Here is a 21,100-nt window from a genome sequence, read left to right on the forward strand (position 1 = left end):
CGCCCTCCTTGCCATGGTCGTGCACCGCTTCTTAATCCATTTTTTGACTCCCAATCTCTCTCCCTTAGCGTTTGTTCACTCTTTTCACCTCTATTCTACTTATTGTTCTTGCTTATTCTTAAAATAATTGTTATTTTTATCATACTATGTTCATTTTGTTCATTAGATTATATATCATGCATTTTATATTAATGTAAGTTGTTAGGAAAGCTTTATTCCTTTGTCATTCACATGCCGTTTTTATGCCCATACTCATGCCCTTACAATGTCACGAAATTATGCTATCAAAAAGAGTTTTCTTGGTTGAATTTGGTTCATATTTTGGCTGAAAGTAGTAGTTTAAATTTATGGCTTTCCAAATTCATGTATTTACTATTTATAGGTATACGATGTCGTCTTCACGAGGAAAGAAATCCGCTATTCCCGCTTCAAAGAAAAGGAAGGGAGCATCATCTTCCTCGGGTCCTACCGTAGAAATTTGTCACCCTTTCCTCCAATTCCCCAACGGGCCCCAAGAAGAATTGTTTCAAATACTACGGGCCTAACCTTTAGCAGTGAGCCGTTGCATCTACTGGGTTGCTGTCGAACAAGTTCAGTTGGCTAACGCGGTCCGAGCTCTCTTAACCACCGACTCGTGGGAGCTGTTCTTCGCGATTATCGAGCTGACATACCTCAAACTCACGATAGAACTCTGCTCAACATTCCATCTCCAGACCATAATGACAAGGTACGATGATCCCGACATGGTCCAGTTTCGCCTAGGTGGATTAATCTGCCAACTAAGCATCCCTGAGTTTGGTGCTGCATTAGGCCTATATACAGAGTAGTTCAGGGAGGAAAATGAACTACATGCTCTCAGTCGCCACATACATTAAACTCCCTCGAAGTGCTAGCACACTTTGGCCCCTAGCACGGCCACGTACAATCCTAGCCGTTCCAAGGCATCAGTTCTCCCACCATCCCTGATGTACTTACACGCTATTTTAGCTCACACGATTAGAGAGAGGCCAGAGAGCACTGGCGTTATCAACACCCACGACGTCTACTTCTTATGGTGCATGTCGCAAGGGCACGTCATCAACCTTGCCTATTTCATCGCCTTGCAATTCAGCACCAGACAGAGTGGCATCAAAAGGGGATTATCTCCATTGGCCCCTACGTGACTAGGCTGGCGCGGCACTTCGGGCTCCTCAACACTGCGGCCCAAGAATCATCCCTCACCCTCATCGGCCAAATGTTTCCACAAGGCATCTCGGGCATGCTTAGCATAGGGATGATCGAGAGGCGCCGAGGAAACTACCCTCGCTAGTATCGTCTCACCCAATCTACTGAGGAGGAAGCCTACGAGGACATTCCTGATGATGTCCAACAGCATGAGGACCCACCGACTCAACCACCACCACCCTTTCGTCTAGTTCATGCGGCGGCTTCATATGCTGACATCTCTGTGCGCCTCACTCGATTCGAGCAGCAGTGTTTTCAATGATTTGATAACATTGATGCTACTTTACAATAGATTTGTCAGCACCTCCATATCTCATTGCCAGTCCCACCTCGCGAACCATCCAGCGATGAAGATGCTTAGAAATATTTATTTATTATTTTCTGTTCTTACTTATTGTTGAAACTATTTCTCTTATTTTTATTGAATTTTAGAATTTTATTTTTTCTCTTTATTACGGCTATTTCTTTTCGAGTACTTATTCTTCCTAATATCTCCTAAAAAAGTTCCTGATTTTATCACAGTTATATAAAGCTCTTAAGCTCATCATCACATAGGAACTAAAACTCCACCAGAAAAGGTTCTCTACGACTGCCATGTCTCGCTCGACCACGACCATAGCTACCACTAGATATAATATTCTTTTGGCGCAGGACCTATGGCCTAATGAACCTTTACGACCACCGGAGTATACTTCTCCACTCTCGAACCAATCACTCTCCAAAACTCTAGTTCGAGGAATTCATCATACAGGAAGTTTCACTTTTCTCCCTATCTTCTTTTTATACTCTAATATCTATCTTTGTACATTGAGGGCAATGTACATCTTAAGTGTGGGGGGATATTTATTTCATTATCAGAAAATCCCTGAATGATTGCCTTCTCTTGAAAAAGCTCTCATATCATATTTAGGATAAATTTTGATTGATTTATGATTTTGATTGATATATCTTGAATTAAAACTTAGGCAATTATACATTGATTGTTTAAACTTTAAGACATTAGAGAATCAAGCATGATAAGTTGATTTTTAAGATATTAAAATCTTAGGTTGTTTCCCTAAAGTTTAGGTATTACTTTGAATTGGAACTCACAAGTTTTTAACATAAAAAAGCCATAATTTTTTGTGAGATTTTTGAGCCTTTTGAGCATCTATTCATCCTTTCATGCTCACTTTTATTATTTCTTTGAGTGTGTCAGTATTGGACTGTTATTCTAGAACTTGCTTAATTATGCATGTCGAGACCACACCATTTGATTTGATATATCAAAATGATTAAGGCGCTTAGGATTAACCCACTGATTCCATGAAAAGCCTACCTCCACGATTAACCCCTAGTAAACCCCCTTGAGCCTAACAAGCCATTTCTTGTATTACCCTTAATATTAACCATTAACCCATTATTGTTGAAATCCCCCAAATTAATTTGATCCCTATTTTTGTCGATATCTAAGTTGGAAAAGTTGCTTAGCTATGTTTTTCTTCTTTATTTAACTTGTTCTTAAAAAAAAACAACTATGTATGCATATCTATAATTTCATATTATGAGAGAAGCTATGTTGTACGTGAGTGAAGATTAACTCTTTTTCTAGTTAGGCAACTTTTCGATTCAATCTCGATTTTAACCCTTTCTTTTAGCTTGTGACCACACACCCTAACGAAGCCTCATTACAACCCTCTAAAGACCTTTTGATTGATGCATCATATTAAATTATAATGGTGGAGATTTGATTTTCATGCAAGCCTATGGTAATGACTTTCATTTATTGACTATTGAGTGCTTCCTTTATTGTCCTTAAAACACCCCGAGTGATTTGAGTGAATCTTTAGTAGGGATGTAAAACTCTATGATATTCTGAATTGAAGGTAATTACTTAGATGAGGGGAGACACTTATATTTTTAGAATAAAATGCTTAACTTGGAATGATTGAAACTTTTATGTTCTTTTAGTTGAATTCTCAATGTATGATTACCTCTGAATTATTTTTGGATTTTATCAATAGAATTATAAGTTGAGAAGAATTTATTTTGATTATGAGTTGAGAATTTGGCTTGAGGACTAGCAAATGCTTAAGTGTGGGGGTATTTGATAAACCGTAATTTATACATATTTTTACCCCATGCTTAATGCATTTTATGGATGATTATCCATTAGAATTGGTGAATTCGATGCTCCTAATGCCTTAATTTCATTTTTTTATACTTAGGAGAGCATAAGATAGCGAAAGGAACAAGAAATAGACCAAAAATGAAGAAAATAGGCCAAAGTACGAAATCAACACGGGCTAGACCTCCTCACACGGGCAAACCACACGGCCCTGTCAATTTGGCAGGCTCAAACACGGCTTGAAGTAATCGAACACGGGCGTGTGCCACGGGCGTGTCCCTGCCGATCCCACGTTAAGTCCAATTCGGAAAAGGCCACTTTGGAGGGTTTTTAGGCATTCCAAAGCCTATAAATACACCTTAGAGGAGCAAGGAAGAGAAGACGGAGAATTGGGAGTAAGGAATTACTCCAAGGAAGCCGATTGATCCATCTCGAAAGCCAGATTCATTATCAAGACTGAAGATTTCTCTTCAATTTCCCTTCATAAGTTTTGGGTTTTCTTTATGTTTTGTATTTTTTATTCTTCTGAGATGTTTTTCTATTTAGTTATGAACTAAACCCCTAAATACCTAAGGGGAATGAAACCTAAGATGAATCTTGTTATTATTTTCTGAATCATATGATAAATATTTAACTTGTTCTTAATTATGTGTTCTTAATTCTTGTTTTGATATCCCAGGATACTGATTCAAGACACGCTCTTATTCAGAGGAGGAATAAACCCTGTCTAAGAGTACATTTGTCAGAATTAAGCGGAGTTGATTGCGCGCCTAGAAATAAGGTAACAAGATTTTTCCAGATTAGGGTGAAACCTAATAAGGGGATCCATAGATCGAGTTAATGCAACCTAGAGTGTTAATTAGAGAAAAGTCTCAGTTATTGAATCTGGGGATTATACGTTATTAGTCATGAATAGGGATAATAACATAACTTAGGGATCTCTACGGAACAAGTTAAATGAATAAATCGTCCGATTCAGAGCCAGAATAACATGTAAAGTCTAGGTGGATTTTTCCTTAGGTATTGTCTCAAGTCAATCGATTTTCCCAAAAGCAATTCCCCAATTCTATTCTCTGTGCGATCTTAGTTTTAATAATTAGTTTAATAATCAAACCCTTTTTATTCTTAGGCTAAATAATAAAAAGATAGTTATTACTAGTACTTTTGGTTCCCTTGGGTACGATATCCCGGTCTTGCCATTACTATACTATTGTTCGATAGGTGCGCTTGCCTTTTCATCGTGATAATAGTTAGTTTAGGTTTAATCTTTAGTATAAATATTTATTCCTTGTTACGAATCACGCTATCAGAAGCTATCTCGCATTGCGGTTTAACTTCAAATAAAATAAGGTGTGTAAACACAATCTCAACTATGGGAATAAGCAAAAGCCGGATTAAGTAAGCGACGATGCCACATGGGCGTGCGCTCGCTCGTGTGGTAGTCCATGTCACTAAACATGGGAGTGTGATCGATAAGGCTGGCCATGTGTGATGTTATGGGCTAGACTGAATTGGGCTAAGTGGGCACCAGGTACGTGGGCCTCACATGGGTGAACCATACGGATGTATGGCAATATTGGGCTAGGTCATGTAATCCATACAGCTAAGGCCATTTTGGGTCGTACGGGCCTACAATATGGGCCGTGGGTCCATTTTTACTGTTTGATTGCTAAAGTTGCACGGGTCGCCCGAGTCGACTGTGGACCTACTGTTGGGTTAGTAAGCTTATCTAAACCCCTAATTGACTGAAAGACTGTTATAAACCTGTGTGATGTATATATATATGTATGTGTATAAAAGTATTTTAGCATGCCATTTGAACTGTATTTGATGCATGTATGATACCATGATATAACATGGCATGATTGTATGATACATTGCATGGGGATGGGTTCTATACTGATCGGAGGAAGTGTACTGAGAGGCTTCGAGCCTATATTATTGCCAGCCCAGTTGCATATTACTATATAGTACCACATTCGGTACTTTCTAGAGTGTAGGGATGGGTGGGTTGATTATATCCTCATACGGAGTGTAGGGTTGGACGAAGATGGTGTGTAAAGGCTGGATAGATAGGACTTGTACATTGTTTAAACCGTTACTACACTCATTATTGTTACCATAATGAGCCAAGGCCCAAACACATGACTGTTTTTTGTATTAAGATTGGCTAAAGCCCAAACTGATATTGTCACTGTTACTAAAAAGGGCTTAGGCCCAGACTGTGCTTGTTTCCTAACTGTTTGCTTATATAGGATTACACACCGAGTTTTCATAAACTCACCCTCCTGTTTTAACTGTACAGGTAATCCCCAAACTTAGGCGGATCTGTGCAACGGAAGACTCAGTGCTGACCACACGACCTATATAATTTTAAATAGTATTTCATGATTTCAATTTAATTTTTGGGGTATTTTACTGTAATAATGGCCTTTTTTATTTTTATTTTTAATTTGGGATTTTTATTTATGTTGGTTTACAACTGCTAGAAGTAGGAAAAGACGCGGGTTTTTAAAAAGATAATTGTTTTATCAAAGATACCATGAATACGCAACCTGTTTTAAGAGCTTCTGCAATAAATGACGTTTCAGAAATTAATAACGTTTTAATGTGAATAATTTTTTGACAATGACTCACATTTTGAAAATGAACGACACGTCTTAGAATCATCATGAAGATCACACAAAGAGGTTAAATAGAAAAAGGGTTTTCATTGATATCACACTTTATAAAAAACACTTCAACGTGACATTGTCAGATTCAGCCATAAAGTCTAGGCTGGGTTTGGGGTGTTGCATTTAGTGGTATCAGAGTTAGGCTGCAAAACTCGGCTGTGAATTTGGGTTTTTTTAAAACTTGGAATTTCTAAAAAAAACTGTTTCAAATGATTTGAAGTATTTTGAAATATTTTACTGAATGTGTGGTACACCGAGTCTTCAGCGCCAGTTCTATAAGTCTTCTAAAACTATTGTTTATTTAAACTGAAATGCTGAGACCACTATAGGCAGTAGACTGTACTAAAACACTCTAGTTAGGGTAAACTAAAAACTGTAGTAAGACTGCGATCTACGAATATGAACTCTAAATTATTGATACTGTTTTCCATAAAATATCTATTAATAAACACTAGAACTGTAAACTGATGTAGAAAACTGTTAATACAAATAAAACGTAATTCAATAATGAGCACAAGAGGTACTCGCAGACGGGTACAAGAGGCCGTGGTAGAGGCCATAGAGGTGCTCGAGCTGGGTCATCGTTGTCTAGCCACATACCTAATTTAGAAACTAATGAGACACCGGTTTCACCTGTGACTGAGACTGGGTCTCATGATCGTGCGGCTAAGGATGATGTACTGTCCCAAGCCATGTTACGGTTTCTAGCGAGGGTCACTGGGCCCAATACTAGTGCTGTGGGTTGAGGGTCGGTTACGGAATGGCTCCAGTCTAATGGAGCTGAGATTTTCAGGGGTATTACTAGAGTTGCCTCTAATGTGGCTGAGTATTGGATTGAGGCCACAGAAAGGATCATAGACGATGTCGATTGCACCCCCGAGTAGAAACTAAAGGGTGCAGTGTCACTGCTGAGAGATGAGGCTTACCAGTGGTGGCTTACGGTTAAAGAGGGCACTCAGCCCGATCGACTGTCCTGGGAGTTTTTCAAGACTACTTTTTAGGGAAAGTATGTGGGTGCTAGTTATGTGGATGCCCAGAGGAAAGAGTTTCTGAATCTAACACAATGGGATAGATTAGTGGCCGAATATTTTGCACCTAATCCGCTATATGCGGGGATAGTGGCAACTGAGTACGAGCGATGTGTTCGTTTCGAGGATGGTCTTAGGGATAGTTTACTGATTCTGATAGCTCTATAGAGGGAGCGAGATTTTGCTACATTAGTTGATAAGGCAAAAATCGCCGAGTAGGTGAAGCGTGCTGAGCGTTTGAACCATGAGAAAGAGAGAGGTAGGAACAAGAGGGATTCAAAGCCCTCGAGTTCCTTTCTAAGGCCTAAGAAAAAGGCCAGGGTTGATGGGTCGGTCAGAGTTGGGGCCCCTGTTGCTGCTACTGGACTGCAGCCCTATGTTGATTGTGGGAGAGGACATCAGGGCGAGTGCTGGAAAAGGACCGGGGCATGTTTAAGATGCAGATCATTGGAGCACTGTATCAGAAAGTGTCCACGGAGGCCCATTCATATGCAAGCTTTAGGTTTAGGTATTGCACAGTAGCCGAGGGGTGTTCAACAGCCACTGAGAGGCCATGCCAGGCCAGAGGTTGTAATGGTTTGGGCCATGGTTAGAGAGCACCGGGTAGAGGTACTGGGCAAACTGCGGCGATGCAGCCAGCTCTAGTTTATGCTGCACGTCATCGAGAGGATGGAGATGGTCCGAATGTTATTATGGGTATGTTCTTTATTTATGATATACCTTATACCGCACTGATTGATGTAGAATCTATTCACTCCTATATAGCTTGTACTGTGTCTGAGACTCTGGCTATCTTGGTTGAGAGCGCTACAAGTGAGGTTACTGTACTGAGTCCATTGGGGTAGTCGGTGAAGGTAAATAAACTGTTTACAAATGGTCCTTTAGTTATTCAAAGGATTATCTTTTTGGCCGATTGGGGAATTTGATTTAATATTGGGAATGAATTGACTGGTTAAGCACAGAGTGAGTTTGGATTATGCCATTAAACTAATTGTACTGAGAACTTTGGAGGACGACAAGGTAGTTTAGTTAGGGAACGTCGGAATTGCTTGTTGAATGTGATTTCTGCATTAAGGGCTGAGAAGTTGGCTCGTAAGGGTTGTGAGCCGTACCTGGCCTACATTAGTGTTTCAGATTCTGGGGTTTCTTCTGTTAAAGATATCAGAATAGTTAAAGACTTTCTAGATGTCTTTCCTGATGAGCTATCTAGGTTACCTTCAAACTGTGAAGTTGAGTTTGGGATTGAGCTCCTGCCTGGTACAGCTCTGGTGTCCATCACCTCTAATAGAATGGCACCGAAAGAGCTTGTAGAGCTTAAAGCTCAGATTCAAGAGTTGTTAGATCGTGGGTTCATCCGCCCTAGTGTGTCTCCGTGGAGAGCACCAGTTTTGTTTGTGAGAAAGAAGGATGGATCTATGTGTAAGTGCATCGATTACCGGTAATTGAATAAATTAACCATTAAGAATAAGTAACTCTACTGAGGATAGATGATCAGTTTAACCAGTTTTGAAGAGCTTCAGTTTTCTTCAAGATTGATCTCTGATCTAGGCCCTGTCAACTGAGGGTCAAAGAGACTGATGTATACAAGACAGCGTTTAGGACTCGTTATGCTCATTGCGAGTTCTTGTGATGTCGTTTGGACTGTCAAATGCACCAGCCGCTTTTATAGATCTGATGAACCAAGTGTTCCAACCCTATCTGGATCGGTTTGTAGTGGTCTTTATTGACAACATCCTGGTGTATTCAAGGACTGGGGATGAACATGATGAACATCTCTGAGTGGTTCTGCAGATTCTGAGAGAGAAACAATTGCATGCCAAGTTCAATATATGTGAGTTCTGGTTACGAGAGGTAACATTTCTGGGCCATATGGTGTCTGCTGAAGGGATTTGGGTTAATCCTTGAAAGATTGAGGCCGTTTTGGATTGGAACCTACCTAAGACTGTATCTAAAATCCATAGTATTTTGGGACTGGCAGGGTATTACCGACAATTTGTAGAGGGGTTTTCACTGATTGCAACACCTTTGACTAAGCTTTTATGTTAGGGTGTACCATTTAACTGGACTGATGCGCAGTAGGAGAGCTTCGAGAAGCTCAAGAAGGTACTGATTGAGGCCCCTATCTTGATATAGTTAGAGTCAGGGAAAGAGTTCACTGTCTATAGCGATGCATCACATGTTGGTTTGGGATGTGTGTTGATGCAAGATGGTAAGGTGGTAGGATATGCGTCTCGTCAACTTAAGACTCATGAGGCGAATTATCTGACACACGACTTAGAGTTGGTCGCAGTGGTATTCGCACTGAAAATTTGGATGCATTACTTGTACGGTGAGAAGTGTATCATTTACACTGATCACAAGAGCCTCAAATATCTCCTCACTCAGAAAGAGCTAAATCTTAGGTAGCGTAGATGGATTGAGCTGCTTAAAGACTATGACTGTATGATCGAATACCATCCTGGTAATGCCACTATGGTGGTAGATGCACTAAGCTGTAGGGCTATGATTGATTTGAGGGCGATGTTTTCTTGTCTCAATTTATTTGACGATAGTAGTCTGTTGGCCGAACTTTAGGTTAAACTGACGTGGATTGAGTAGATTAAGGGTAAACAGTTGGAAGATGAATCACTGGATCTTCGTTTCTGATAGGTTGAGAGTAGGGATACTGTGGATTTTGAACTGAATAGTGAAGGAGTGCTTTGTTTCCATGGGAGAACCTGTGTACCAAAGGATACTAATTTGAAGCAATCTATACTGCTAGAGGCACATAGTAGCTCTTATGCTATGCACCCTGGTGTAAATAAGATGTACCGAGACCTTTATTAGTTATATTGGTGGTCGGGTCTTAAGCGTGAAGTTACCGACTTCGTGGGTAAATGTCTGACTTGCAAGTAGGTTAAGGCTAAACATCAATTACCTTCAGGGTTGCTTCAGCTAGTTAAAATTCCACTTTGGAAGTGGTAGAGAGTGACTATGGACTTCATTAGTGGGCTGCCCCTAATGCCTACTAAGAAAGACTCAGTATGGGTCATCGGGGATTAATTGACCAAATCTGCCCATTTCATACCAGTTCGTACTGATTACTCTTTGCAAAAGTTGGCTAAACTATATGTGTCTGAGATAGTGAGACTGCATGGGGTACTAGTTTTGATAATTTATGATAAGGATCCTCACTTCACATCCCGATTCTAAAAGAAGTTACATGGAGCTCTAGGTACGAGATTGGACTTCAGTACTGTGTTCCATCCTTAGACAGATGGTCAGTCAGAGAGGGTGATTCAGATTCTGGAGGACATGTTAAGGAGTTGTGTGATTGATTTCTGAGGCAGTTGGGAGGATTACTTTCCACTAGCAGAGTTTGCTTATAACAATAGCTATCAGTCTAGCATATAGATGGCACCTTACGACACATTGTATGGCATAGTGTCGCACTCTTTCGTGTTGGACTGAGTTCGGGCGAGCGACGTAATCTGGGCTCTGAATTAGTTTTTGATACCAAGGATAAAGTTAGATTGATTCGGGATCGACTGAAGGCGGCATCAAACAGACAGAAGTCATATGCAGATCTAAAGCGTAGAGAGATTGAGTATTCTGTGGGGGACTTTATTTTTCTCAAGGTCTCGCCATGGAAGAATGTACTAAGGTTTAAACGTAAGGGCAAGTTGAGCCATAGGTTTATTGGGCCTTACCGCATACTGAAACGTGTGGGACCGATTGCCTATTAGTTGGAGTTACCTCCAGAGTTGGATCAGATTCACGATGTGTTCGACGTCTCCATGTTGAGGAGCTACAACTCTGATCCCACGCATATTATTTCAGTTGAGGAGATTGAGGTTAGGCCAGATGTGTAACACCCCAAACTCGGCCTGGACGTTATGACTGGATCTGATGCGCCACATCGAAGCGTTCAAAACATTCCGTATTACTTAGTTTGGAAAATCTTAGTTGGTGTTGTAAAAGACACTTGTAAAAGTAAGTTAAAGTGAATGGAAGCTGTGCACCAGGTAGGAAACCAGGAAGGAGAGGAGGTGAGTCCGTCGGACTGCTTAAGTACCAAGCTCCCTTCGGATCCAATCCTAGACATGCACACCGCCATTGCCACCCTCTAACATCTCGTATGATTTGGAGAAAAACCGTTTGGTTATGTCCCTTTTTAAGAAAATGATTAAGGTTGAAAAACGTTCGCTGAAAATATTTATTTTCTTGGAAAAACATTTACTTTGCGGAAACTTTGCGCGTCATTGTGATCCTTTAAAAACAAGTAGTTTTTATAAAACGAACCCTAGTGCTAACCAGTTTAATAATCCCCAAAATAAAATTAATTAAAAAGAGCGGCCTTATTACAACTTTAAGCATAATAAAAATAATCCAAATTAAATGCTAAACTTATTTAAAATCGGCAATCAATCTTCATGGCCACTCGAATTCACGCCCACTCTAAGTCCACCAACTAGGGCTCACCGCAAGGATGGAAGAGGAAGGGGTGAGTTTGGGAAAACTCGATGTATCTGAAACCCATCCAAAGCCCAAATCAGCTTGAGCCCATTGGGCCTAAGCCCTATTCAGATAACAGTACACAATGGACCGAAGCCCTTTTCAGAATACAGTAGCAAGGCCAAAGCCCCTTTTTACATAACAGTGTGGCCCATAGGCCCAGTTCAATAACATAGGTAACAATAGTAGTAATGCATGCAAACCCATCCTGGGAGACTACTCAACCCACCAACCGCTACACCGCCTGCATCCACCCTACACTCCATGTGGGAATATCTCAACCCACCCAGCCCTACACTCCACAGTGGCAGCAATGTTGCTCAAATATCAGTAAGTTGAGGCAAAGCCTCCAGTACGTGGATGAACCACTTTCAATACTTCCTCCATCAATACCCCAATCCCATGCAATAGATATCAATAAAAGCATATCATGTACAATACAGTATCAATCAATCATGCAGTTTAACCCATTTAAAAAACCTAGGGGTATTTCGGTAATTATGCTCTTTAGGGGTAATTTTGTAACTTACGCAACTACACATGCTATTTCAGTAATTTTAGCAGTTTTATGCAATTTGGTTCCACCATCTAACTAACAGGCTACTTTGCCCATCTCTTACCCATATTGGTCCGTAAGCCCATTGGGCCCAATTTTGGCCCATCGAGGCCCTCTTTTCCCGAAGTACGTTAAGACGTCACACAAACTTACTTACCACCTTACGGTGCTAGATCTAACAATTACTCCACATCTTGAGAGCATTCGCATACTCACAAGCCCATGAAATGCCGAAATTTCGGCATTTCGGCTTTTACAAATTGAACTAAGAAAGGGTGTTCGGTACACACCTGTTTCGCGACGACTCCTACTGAGATCTCTTTCGATGTCCTACAATTGATTAGCACAGTTCTTATTTACAATCCATAATCACTAAACCCACAACCTACTTATCCATGATCGAACCATGTCCCTAAAAGCCTTTGAAACCTTACCTTTTTGCCAAAATCGATAGCTAGCTCCGAATCCGATTGCTCCAATGATTCACGCTTTTGATCCAACGCTTAAGAAGACTCTAATCACCGAAAGAAAACATCAGTTACAAACCCTTAAAGCCTTATGCTCAAATCGACAGCCTCCCTAATTTTTAGGGATTTCGGCTTTTCCTAACATCGTAAAATAAGAACAGATCTTAGATGATAAGTACTTACCCCTTACTCCTACTTGATTTCCATGCAATCCGGTGCAGATTTATCTATCAAACAATGGTAGAACTCGATTCCCAAAGTCTTGAAGTTTCGGCTATAAGCCCCGAAATTTATGGTTTTTCGGCTTTTGGGTGATGAAGGAGATGATAATATAGAACTATAACCTTGAAGTAAAATTGCCATCAGGTATCTAGGATTAAGAAAAGATAATCGTAGATTAATAAAAACAAAGAACATAGAAGGACCTGGCTTTGAAGGAATCGGAACAAGCAGTAATCACAGGATTTCGGCTTTTATGGATTCGGCAAAAGTATTGATGAATAGCAGGTATAATGAATGGTTTTGAAAAAGAAAAATAGAAAAAGAAGAATAGAGGAGATGGTAGTTTCGGCTAGAGAGGAAAAAGAGAGAAAAGAAAACCTTGTGATGTCTGAGCAGAAGAGAACGGCACCACTCAATACCCTAGGTGCCGAAATACTAACCTCAAAACCCTCTGCCGATTTTTCCCTCTTTAATTCCCAATATTCGGCCAACTCATATCCTCTCTCCTAACCCCTTAAATCTCTCCCCTTATCACTTCTTAATCCAAGCCTTTGGACTAATCCAAACTTTCCTTTAGCAGAATCCACTTGGACTCCAACACTTACCCCTCCTGCACTTAAAAATAAATGCATCTATTTGACAACACAGGAATCAATCCCATGCCTCCCTCTATGCTCCACACGCCACCTTTTTAGGAGCTTAGTGGCGTCACCCTTGCCACTTTACTACAGCTCTTTTTGTGATGCAATTTACCCATCACTCCACTTAAGGCCACTTAGCCAGAACCCCTAACCTTTAAGTCCAAAAATTTCAAAAATTCAACCGGGTTTTGGCCAACACATGGGCCTTCTATAAGCCCATTTACCTACTCAAAATATTAATTCCACATCCAAATAAAAATTTTTTAAAATCTTTACAAAGTATTGAGAACCGCGAATAAATCCGAAAATCAGGATGTTACAAGATATGACTTTTGAGGAGGAGCCAGTCCAGCTGCTGGACCACAATGTTAAAATTTTGAGAAGAAGGTCCATCCCACTGGTTAAAGTTATTTGGCGTAATCATAGTTCTGAGGAGGCCACGTGGGAGCTCGAGGATGCAATGTGATAGCAATATCCTCATCTATTCTGATTAGGTAAAATTTTGAGGCCGAAATTTTCTTTAAAGGGGTAGAGTTGTAACACAACAAAATCTATTATTATTATTTTTATATGCTGTTGTTACACAATTGCACATCTGCTTCAGTGGTTAAGGGTTCTGGGAAGTGTTGGAGTGGTTCCAAGTTCAAGCCTTGGCTTAGGAAATTTTTTCTTTTTAATGAATAAACCCTTAGCTTTATTTAGTAGATTTATAAATAAATCTTGGTAAAGTTATGACAGAATGGGCCTGCTGGTCTAGTGGTTAAGTGGAGTGTTGCTGTTGCAATGGGTTAGGAGTTCGAGTCTCTGCGCGAGCGAAGGATTTATTTTTACTTGTGGTCGTGTAGGTGTTTGTGTGTTGGTGAAATTCTAATGCTAGTGGACGGTTGGAGTGGTTGAGAAGTGTGGGGTTATTGTGGCTGAATTTAGAGAGGATAATGGGGGGATTTTTAGTTGTTAAGGGATTTGGATAAGTGGGAATTTGGTTGAGAGATTTTAGGAGTGGTTTTGGGAGTGTAGGATGGAGAGTTCAAGTAGAATTGAAACTAGTAAGAGGGAGAAATTTTGACTACACTCTCTCTTAATTCTAAATTTTTCCTGAAAGTGTAGGCATTTTTGCTTCTAGTTTTCTCTCTGCTTTCGTCTTCTAGCTTTTTTGTTTCTCGGTTCTTTCATCCATTACTTTCTTCTAACCTTTTCCCTCCTTTTTTTTCTTTGCTTACTTCCTTTTATTGAAGTTCTAAACGTGTTCTCTTTAGCTACCCTAGCTGAAACATAGCCGTTCCTACCTAAAAATCTTGACTTGGCCATTGGTTTCCCTTCAACTGTTCTGTCGACTGTTGTTCCTTTCCTATCTTCTCTTCACGTAAATTGTGTAAGGTTTGTATATTAGTTATACTCTTTGCTTCTTTTTGAATTTGCCTTATCTCACGATAACATTTCTTTTTCCTCATTTGTCGATCTTCCATTTTCTTCCACTCTTGCAATGTAGTGAACAAAGGGTTCCACTTTGTTCTCCCTTAGTTGAATCTTCTGGTTCTCTGCTCGTGTGGTTGGTAAGTTTGAAATTGTTCGATTCTGGTTTTGTTAGCAAATATTCATTTAATGGGGACTGTTTTTGTCTTAACTGAAGTATAATAATCTGAGGTCAGGCAATCTGTGTTTTCATATTGCAGAATCATGTTTTTGTTTTAAGGTAAGCGTGTCGTTGGTCTTCTTGGGAATGCATTTTTTGTTTGTATCAATTGTGTATCGTTTAAATCGACTAATTGGCTGATGAATTGGTTAATATTAGGTGCAGGTTATCTCAGAGTGCAGTTTAACTTCAAACAAAATAAGGTGTGTAAACACAATCTCAACTATGGAAATCAACAAAAGCCAGATTAAGTGAGCGATGACGCCACACGGGCGTGCGTTCGTTCGTGTGGTAGTTCGTGTGACTAAACATAGGCGTGTGATCGACGAGGCCAGCTATGTGTGATTTTATGGGCTGGGCTGACTTAAGCTTAATAGGCCCCACGGGTACATGGGCCTCACACGGGTGAACCACACAGACGTGTGGCAATATTGGGCCAGGTCATTTGATCCACACAGCAAGGGCCATTTTGGGTTGTGTGGGCCCACATAGGCCTACAATATGGATCCTGGGCATATTTTCACTGTTTGATTGCTAAGGTTGCATGAGTCACCCGAGTCGACTGTGGACCTACTGTTAGGTTAGTAAGCTTATCCAGACCCCTAACTGACTGAAAGACTGTTATACCCCTGTGTGATGTATATATATATGTATGTGTATGAATGTATTTTAGCATGCCATTTGAACTGTATTTGATGCATGTATGATACCATGATATAACATGACATGATTGTATGACGCATTGCATGGGGATGGGTTCTATACTGATTGGAGGAAGTGTACTGAAAGGCTTCGAGCTTATATTACTGGCAACCCAGCTGCATATTACTGTATAGTGCCGCATTGCGTACTTTCTAGAATATAGGGATGGGTGGGTTGATTATATCCCCACATGGAGTGTAAGGTTGGACGGAGATAGGTAGGACTTGTATACTATTTAAATTGTTACTGCACTGATTATTTTTACTGTAATGGGCCAAGGCCCAAACACATGACTGTTTCTGTATTGAGATGGGCTAAAGCCCAAACTGATATTGTCACTATTACTAAAAAGGGCTTAGGCCCAGACTGTGCTTGTTTCCTGACTGTTTGCTTATATGGAATTACACCCTGAGTTTTTGTAAACTCACCCTCCTATTTTAACTGTACAGGTAAACCCCAGACCTAGGCAGATCGGTGCAACAGAGGACTCAACGATGGCTACACGACCTATCTAATTTTAAATAGTATTTAATGATTTCGATTTAATTTTTGGGGTATTTTACTGTAATAATGGCCTCTTTGGATTTTTATTTTTAATTTGGGATTTTTATTTGTGTTGGTTTATAACTGCTAGTAGTAGGAAAAGATGAGGGTTTTTAAAAAGATAAATGTCTTATCAAAGATACCACAAATACGCAACATGTTTTAAGAGCTTCTGCAATAAATGACGTTTTAAAAATTAATAACGTTTTAATGTGAATAAATTTTTGACAATAACTCACATTTTGAAAATGAACGACACGTCTTAGAATCATCATTAAGATCACACAAAGAGGTTAAATAGAAAAAGGGTTTTTATCGATATCACACTTTACGAAAAATACTTCAATGTGATATCGCTAGATTCAGCCATAACTTCTAAGTCGGGTTTAGGGTGTTACAATTTTTGTGGCCTAGAGTAGAGGTATCAATATTCGGGTTTTTTTAAATGATACCTTTGTGATTTTCAATCTAATATGAAGGTAGAATGGAAATTTGGTAAGGATACCATGCCATGAGTATCGGTACTCGTGATAGTTTTACCAATACCTTTCGGAAAGTACCGATATTTATTTGAGTTTTGATTTTAGCCAAGAAATAGTAAGCTGAGTTGGTACTGATTTTCCATATGGTTGATGGTCACAAAACTAACTATAAAGATGACAAAGGCAAGCGCAGCTATCGAACAATAGTATAGCTACGGTGAGTAAAGATATCGTATCCACGAGGACTAAAATTATTACTAATTACCATTTTCTTAGTATTTAGTCGACAAATTAGAGTGACGTGTTTTTAATCTAAAATTACTAAACTAATTTAACTAAGAGCGCAATAGAGAACGAATCCGGAAAATAATTGAAAGATAACCAATGTGAGAGACAATACCAAGGAAAGAATCTACCTAGACTCCTTCTATTATTATTAATCTGATTTAAGCGATTTATTCACTCGATGTCCTAAATTATGTTAATATCTCTTTCGAGAGTAAGAACAACTGACTCTAGGTTGATTAATTGAAATCTTTTTCTAATTAAAACCTTTATCGTTGCATTAACTCGATCTACGGATTTTCTTATTAAATTTGAATCTAATCTGGTAGATTTGTGTCGTCCTATTTCTAAGGTTGCATGCAACTCCACTCAATTATGCTAAATCTACTCTTAAACAGGGACTTTTTCTCCACTAAATTAAGCACATTAGACATGAATTAATATCCTAGAAATATTAAAACAAGAAATAAGCACACATAATTGCGAACAAGAATCAAGTATTTATCATGTAAAACATAAATTAAATAATAAAATTCGTCACAGGTTTCATCTTCCCAAGGTATCTAAGGAATTAGTTCATAATCTTGAATAAAAACAACTCAAAGTCAGAAAAACCACAAGAAACAAAGAAACTCATAAAAACTTTGAAAGAAATTAAAAGAAGATCTTCGATCTTGATGGAGATCTATTTTTGAGTTGACTTCGATGGTGTTCTTCAAGTGTTTTCTTCGTTCTTCTCTGATAACTCCATTATCTCTTCTTCTAATTGGTATTTATAGACTTTTGAATGCTTGAAAGCCTAAAAATTGTGTTTTTCTGTGTATTTGGGAAGGAGGGTGCAAAATCGACAAGGGCTGGCACATGAATATGTGCCCAGCCCGTGTGGGTCACATGGGCATGTTCCCAGCCCATGTGGCTCATAAGATTTTCTCTTTTTCTTCAATTTTTGCTCATTTTGGTCCCAAATTCTCACCTAAGTGTATGAACATGAATTAAAGGGATTAGGAGCATCAAATTCAACAATTTGCATAAAATAATCATCCAAAAATGCATTAAAAATGAGATTAAAATATGTTACTTTTATAGCTTATCAAATATCCCCACACTTAAGCGTTTTCTTACCCTCAAGCAAAATCTTCAACTCACATTAAAGTTAAAATTTCTCAACTTGTAATTCCTATCAATAATCAATTAAAATAATTTGCAAATAATCATGCTTTGACAATTCAACTAAAAAGGCAATAAAGATTCAAACAGTCCAAGGCAAAAGTTTTTAAAGCACGAAATAGAGGTATCTCCCCTTATCTAAGTATTTATTTTTAATTCAAAATCTACAATAATTGACATCCTCACTAAAGATCCACTCAAATCACTCAAAGTGTTTAACCTTCAAGAATAAGCACTCAATAGTCGAACAAGAAATGTCATCACCATAAGCTTGCTTGAAAGTCAAATCTCCACCACTAAAAAAATGATATGATACACTAATCAAAAGGTCTTTAAGAGGTTGTAATGGAGCTTAGGTTAAGGGTTTGGATAAAGGCAAAAAAAAATGGTTATAATCGAGATTGAGTTGATAAATTACCAAACTAGAAAAAATAAGCAAATGTTGAATTCAAAACAAGTGCATCAATCAAGAACTTATTCAAGAATAAAAATGAGCTTCTTCTCAAAATATGAATTTAATTGTTCAAGCTCAATCAGCAAATAAAACTAATTAATAATCAATATTTTTTCTTTTCGATCTTTTTTTTACAAGAACAATAAGAAATAATACAGCAAATCAACCAGAAGAGCATAGCTAGGCAACTAACCAAGTCAAATCTTGACAAAAAGGGGAGTCAATAAAACAGGAAAAAGTCCCAATTGAAAAAAATGAGTGATGGGTTAACATAAATGGGTAAATCAAAAAATGGTGTGTTAGGTCCAATTGGGTTCACTAAGGGTTAATTCAAAAGGAATGCTTTTTGTGGGATAAGTGGGTTAAAATCTAAGTGTCTTTTTCATCTCAGTATATCAAATCAAAGGTGTGGTCTCGACATGCATAATCGAAGCAAGTTATAGAATAACAAAATAGGTTGACAAACTCTTAACCAATAATAAAATTATCATGAAAAATGTATGCTCTAAAATCTCAAAATCTCACAAAAAATCACGGTTTTTGATGTCAAACTTGCAAATTTAAAACTTCAGATAATACCTCAATGCAGGGAAACAACCTAATATTTTTAATTCTGAAAAAAAACTTATCATGCTTGATTCTCTCATGTCTTAAAGTTTAAATCAACCAATGCACAAATATCTACAAATTAATCCAAAATGCATCAACAAAATTTCAAATCGACAAAAATTCATTCTAATGGAAGTATGAGAAAATTAGAATGTAAAAATTAAACTAAAAACAAAATTAAAAAATAAATAAAAATGGCTAAATTAATAAAAATAAACTGTTCCTAATATTTTAGTCCATGGTAACGGCGCCAAAAACCTAATGGTCATAAAACTAACTGTAAATACAACAAAGGCAAGCGCACTTATTGAACAATAGTATAGCTACGGTGAGTAATGATATTGTATCCATGAGGACTAAAATTATTATTAATTACCGTTTTCTTAGTATTTAGCCAAAAAATTGGAGTGATGTGTTTTTAATCTAAAATTACTAAACTAATTTAACAAAGAATGCAACAGAGAATGAATCAGGAAAGTAATCAAAAGATAACCAATGGGAGAGACAATACCTAGGAAAGAATCCACCTAGACTCCTATTATTATTAATTTGATTTAAACGATTTATTCACTTGATGTCTTGATCCATAGAAATCCCTAAATTATGTTAATATATCTTTCAAGAGTAAAAACAACTGACTCTAGGTTGATTAATTGAAATCTCTTTCTAATTAAAACCCATATCGTCGTATTAACTCGATCTATTGATTCCCTATTAGATTTGACTCTAATTCAGTAGATTTATGTCGTCTTATTTCTAGGATTGCATGCAACTTCACTAAATTATGCTAGATCTACTCTTAGACAAAGACTTTTGCTCCACTGAATTAAACATATTAAACATGAATTAATATGTCAGAAATATTAAAACAAGAAATAAGCATACATAATTGAGAACAAGAATTAAGTATTTATCATGCAAAACAAAAATTAAATAATATAATTAGCCATAGGTTTCATCTTTACTAGTTATCTAGGGAATTAGTTCATAATCTTGAATAAAAACACCTCAAAGTCAAAAAAACCACAAGAAACAAAGAAACTCATAAAAACTTCGAAAGAAATTAAAATGAGATCTTCGATCTTGATGGAGATCTGCTTCTGATTTGGTTGTGATGGTGTTCTTCAAGTGTTTCCTTCGATCTTCTCTGATGGCCCCATTATCTCTTCTTCTAATTGGTATTTATAGACTTTAGAATGCTTAGAAAGCCTAAAAATTGTGTTTTTTAGCCTATTCGGGAAGCAGGGTGCGAAATGGACATGGGCTGGCACATGGGCATGTGCCTAGCCTGTGTGGCTCCTAAAATCTGCTATTTTTCTTTGATTTTCCTCTTTTTTTTCCCAAATGCTCACCTAAGTGTAAGAACATGAATTAAAGGGATTAGGAGCATCAAATTCACCATTTTGCATAAATAATCATCCAAATACGCATTAAGAATAGGGTTAAAATATGTTACTTTTATAACTTATCAACGGTATTGATATCGTACTAGGAAAATATCGATATATATGTGCTAGTATCAATACATACGTACTTGTATTGGAAATTTTGCTAAGTGGTTCTAATACATGCTTGAATGTTATTATATGATCCATCAAAGTGTATGTAGCATGTCTTAATGATAATTAGGAATTTATTTGACTTAAAACTTGTGTAAATGCTAAAATGGAATATTCATATTTAACAATGAACTTATTTTTAATGTATATAACATGAGATAATAGTGTGGCATCCTGATATTCTGGCTTGAAGATAGGGCCTAGTATAGGGTGTTACATTTGGTGGTATTAGATCCTTAAGTTCATTACGCT

This window comes from Gossypium arboreum, chromosome 11, assembly GCF_025698485.1.
Source record: "Gossypium arboreum isolate Shixiya-1 chromosome 11, ASM2569848v2, whole genome shotgun sequence".
Classification (NCBI taxonomy): domain Eukaryota; kingdom Viridiplantae; phylum Streptophyta; class Magnoliopsida; order Malvales; family Malvaceae; genus Gossypium; species Gossypium arboreum.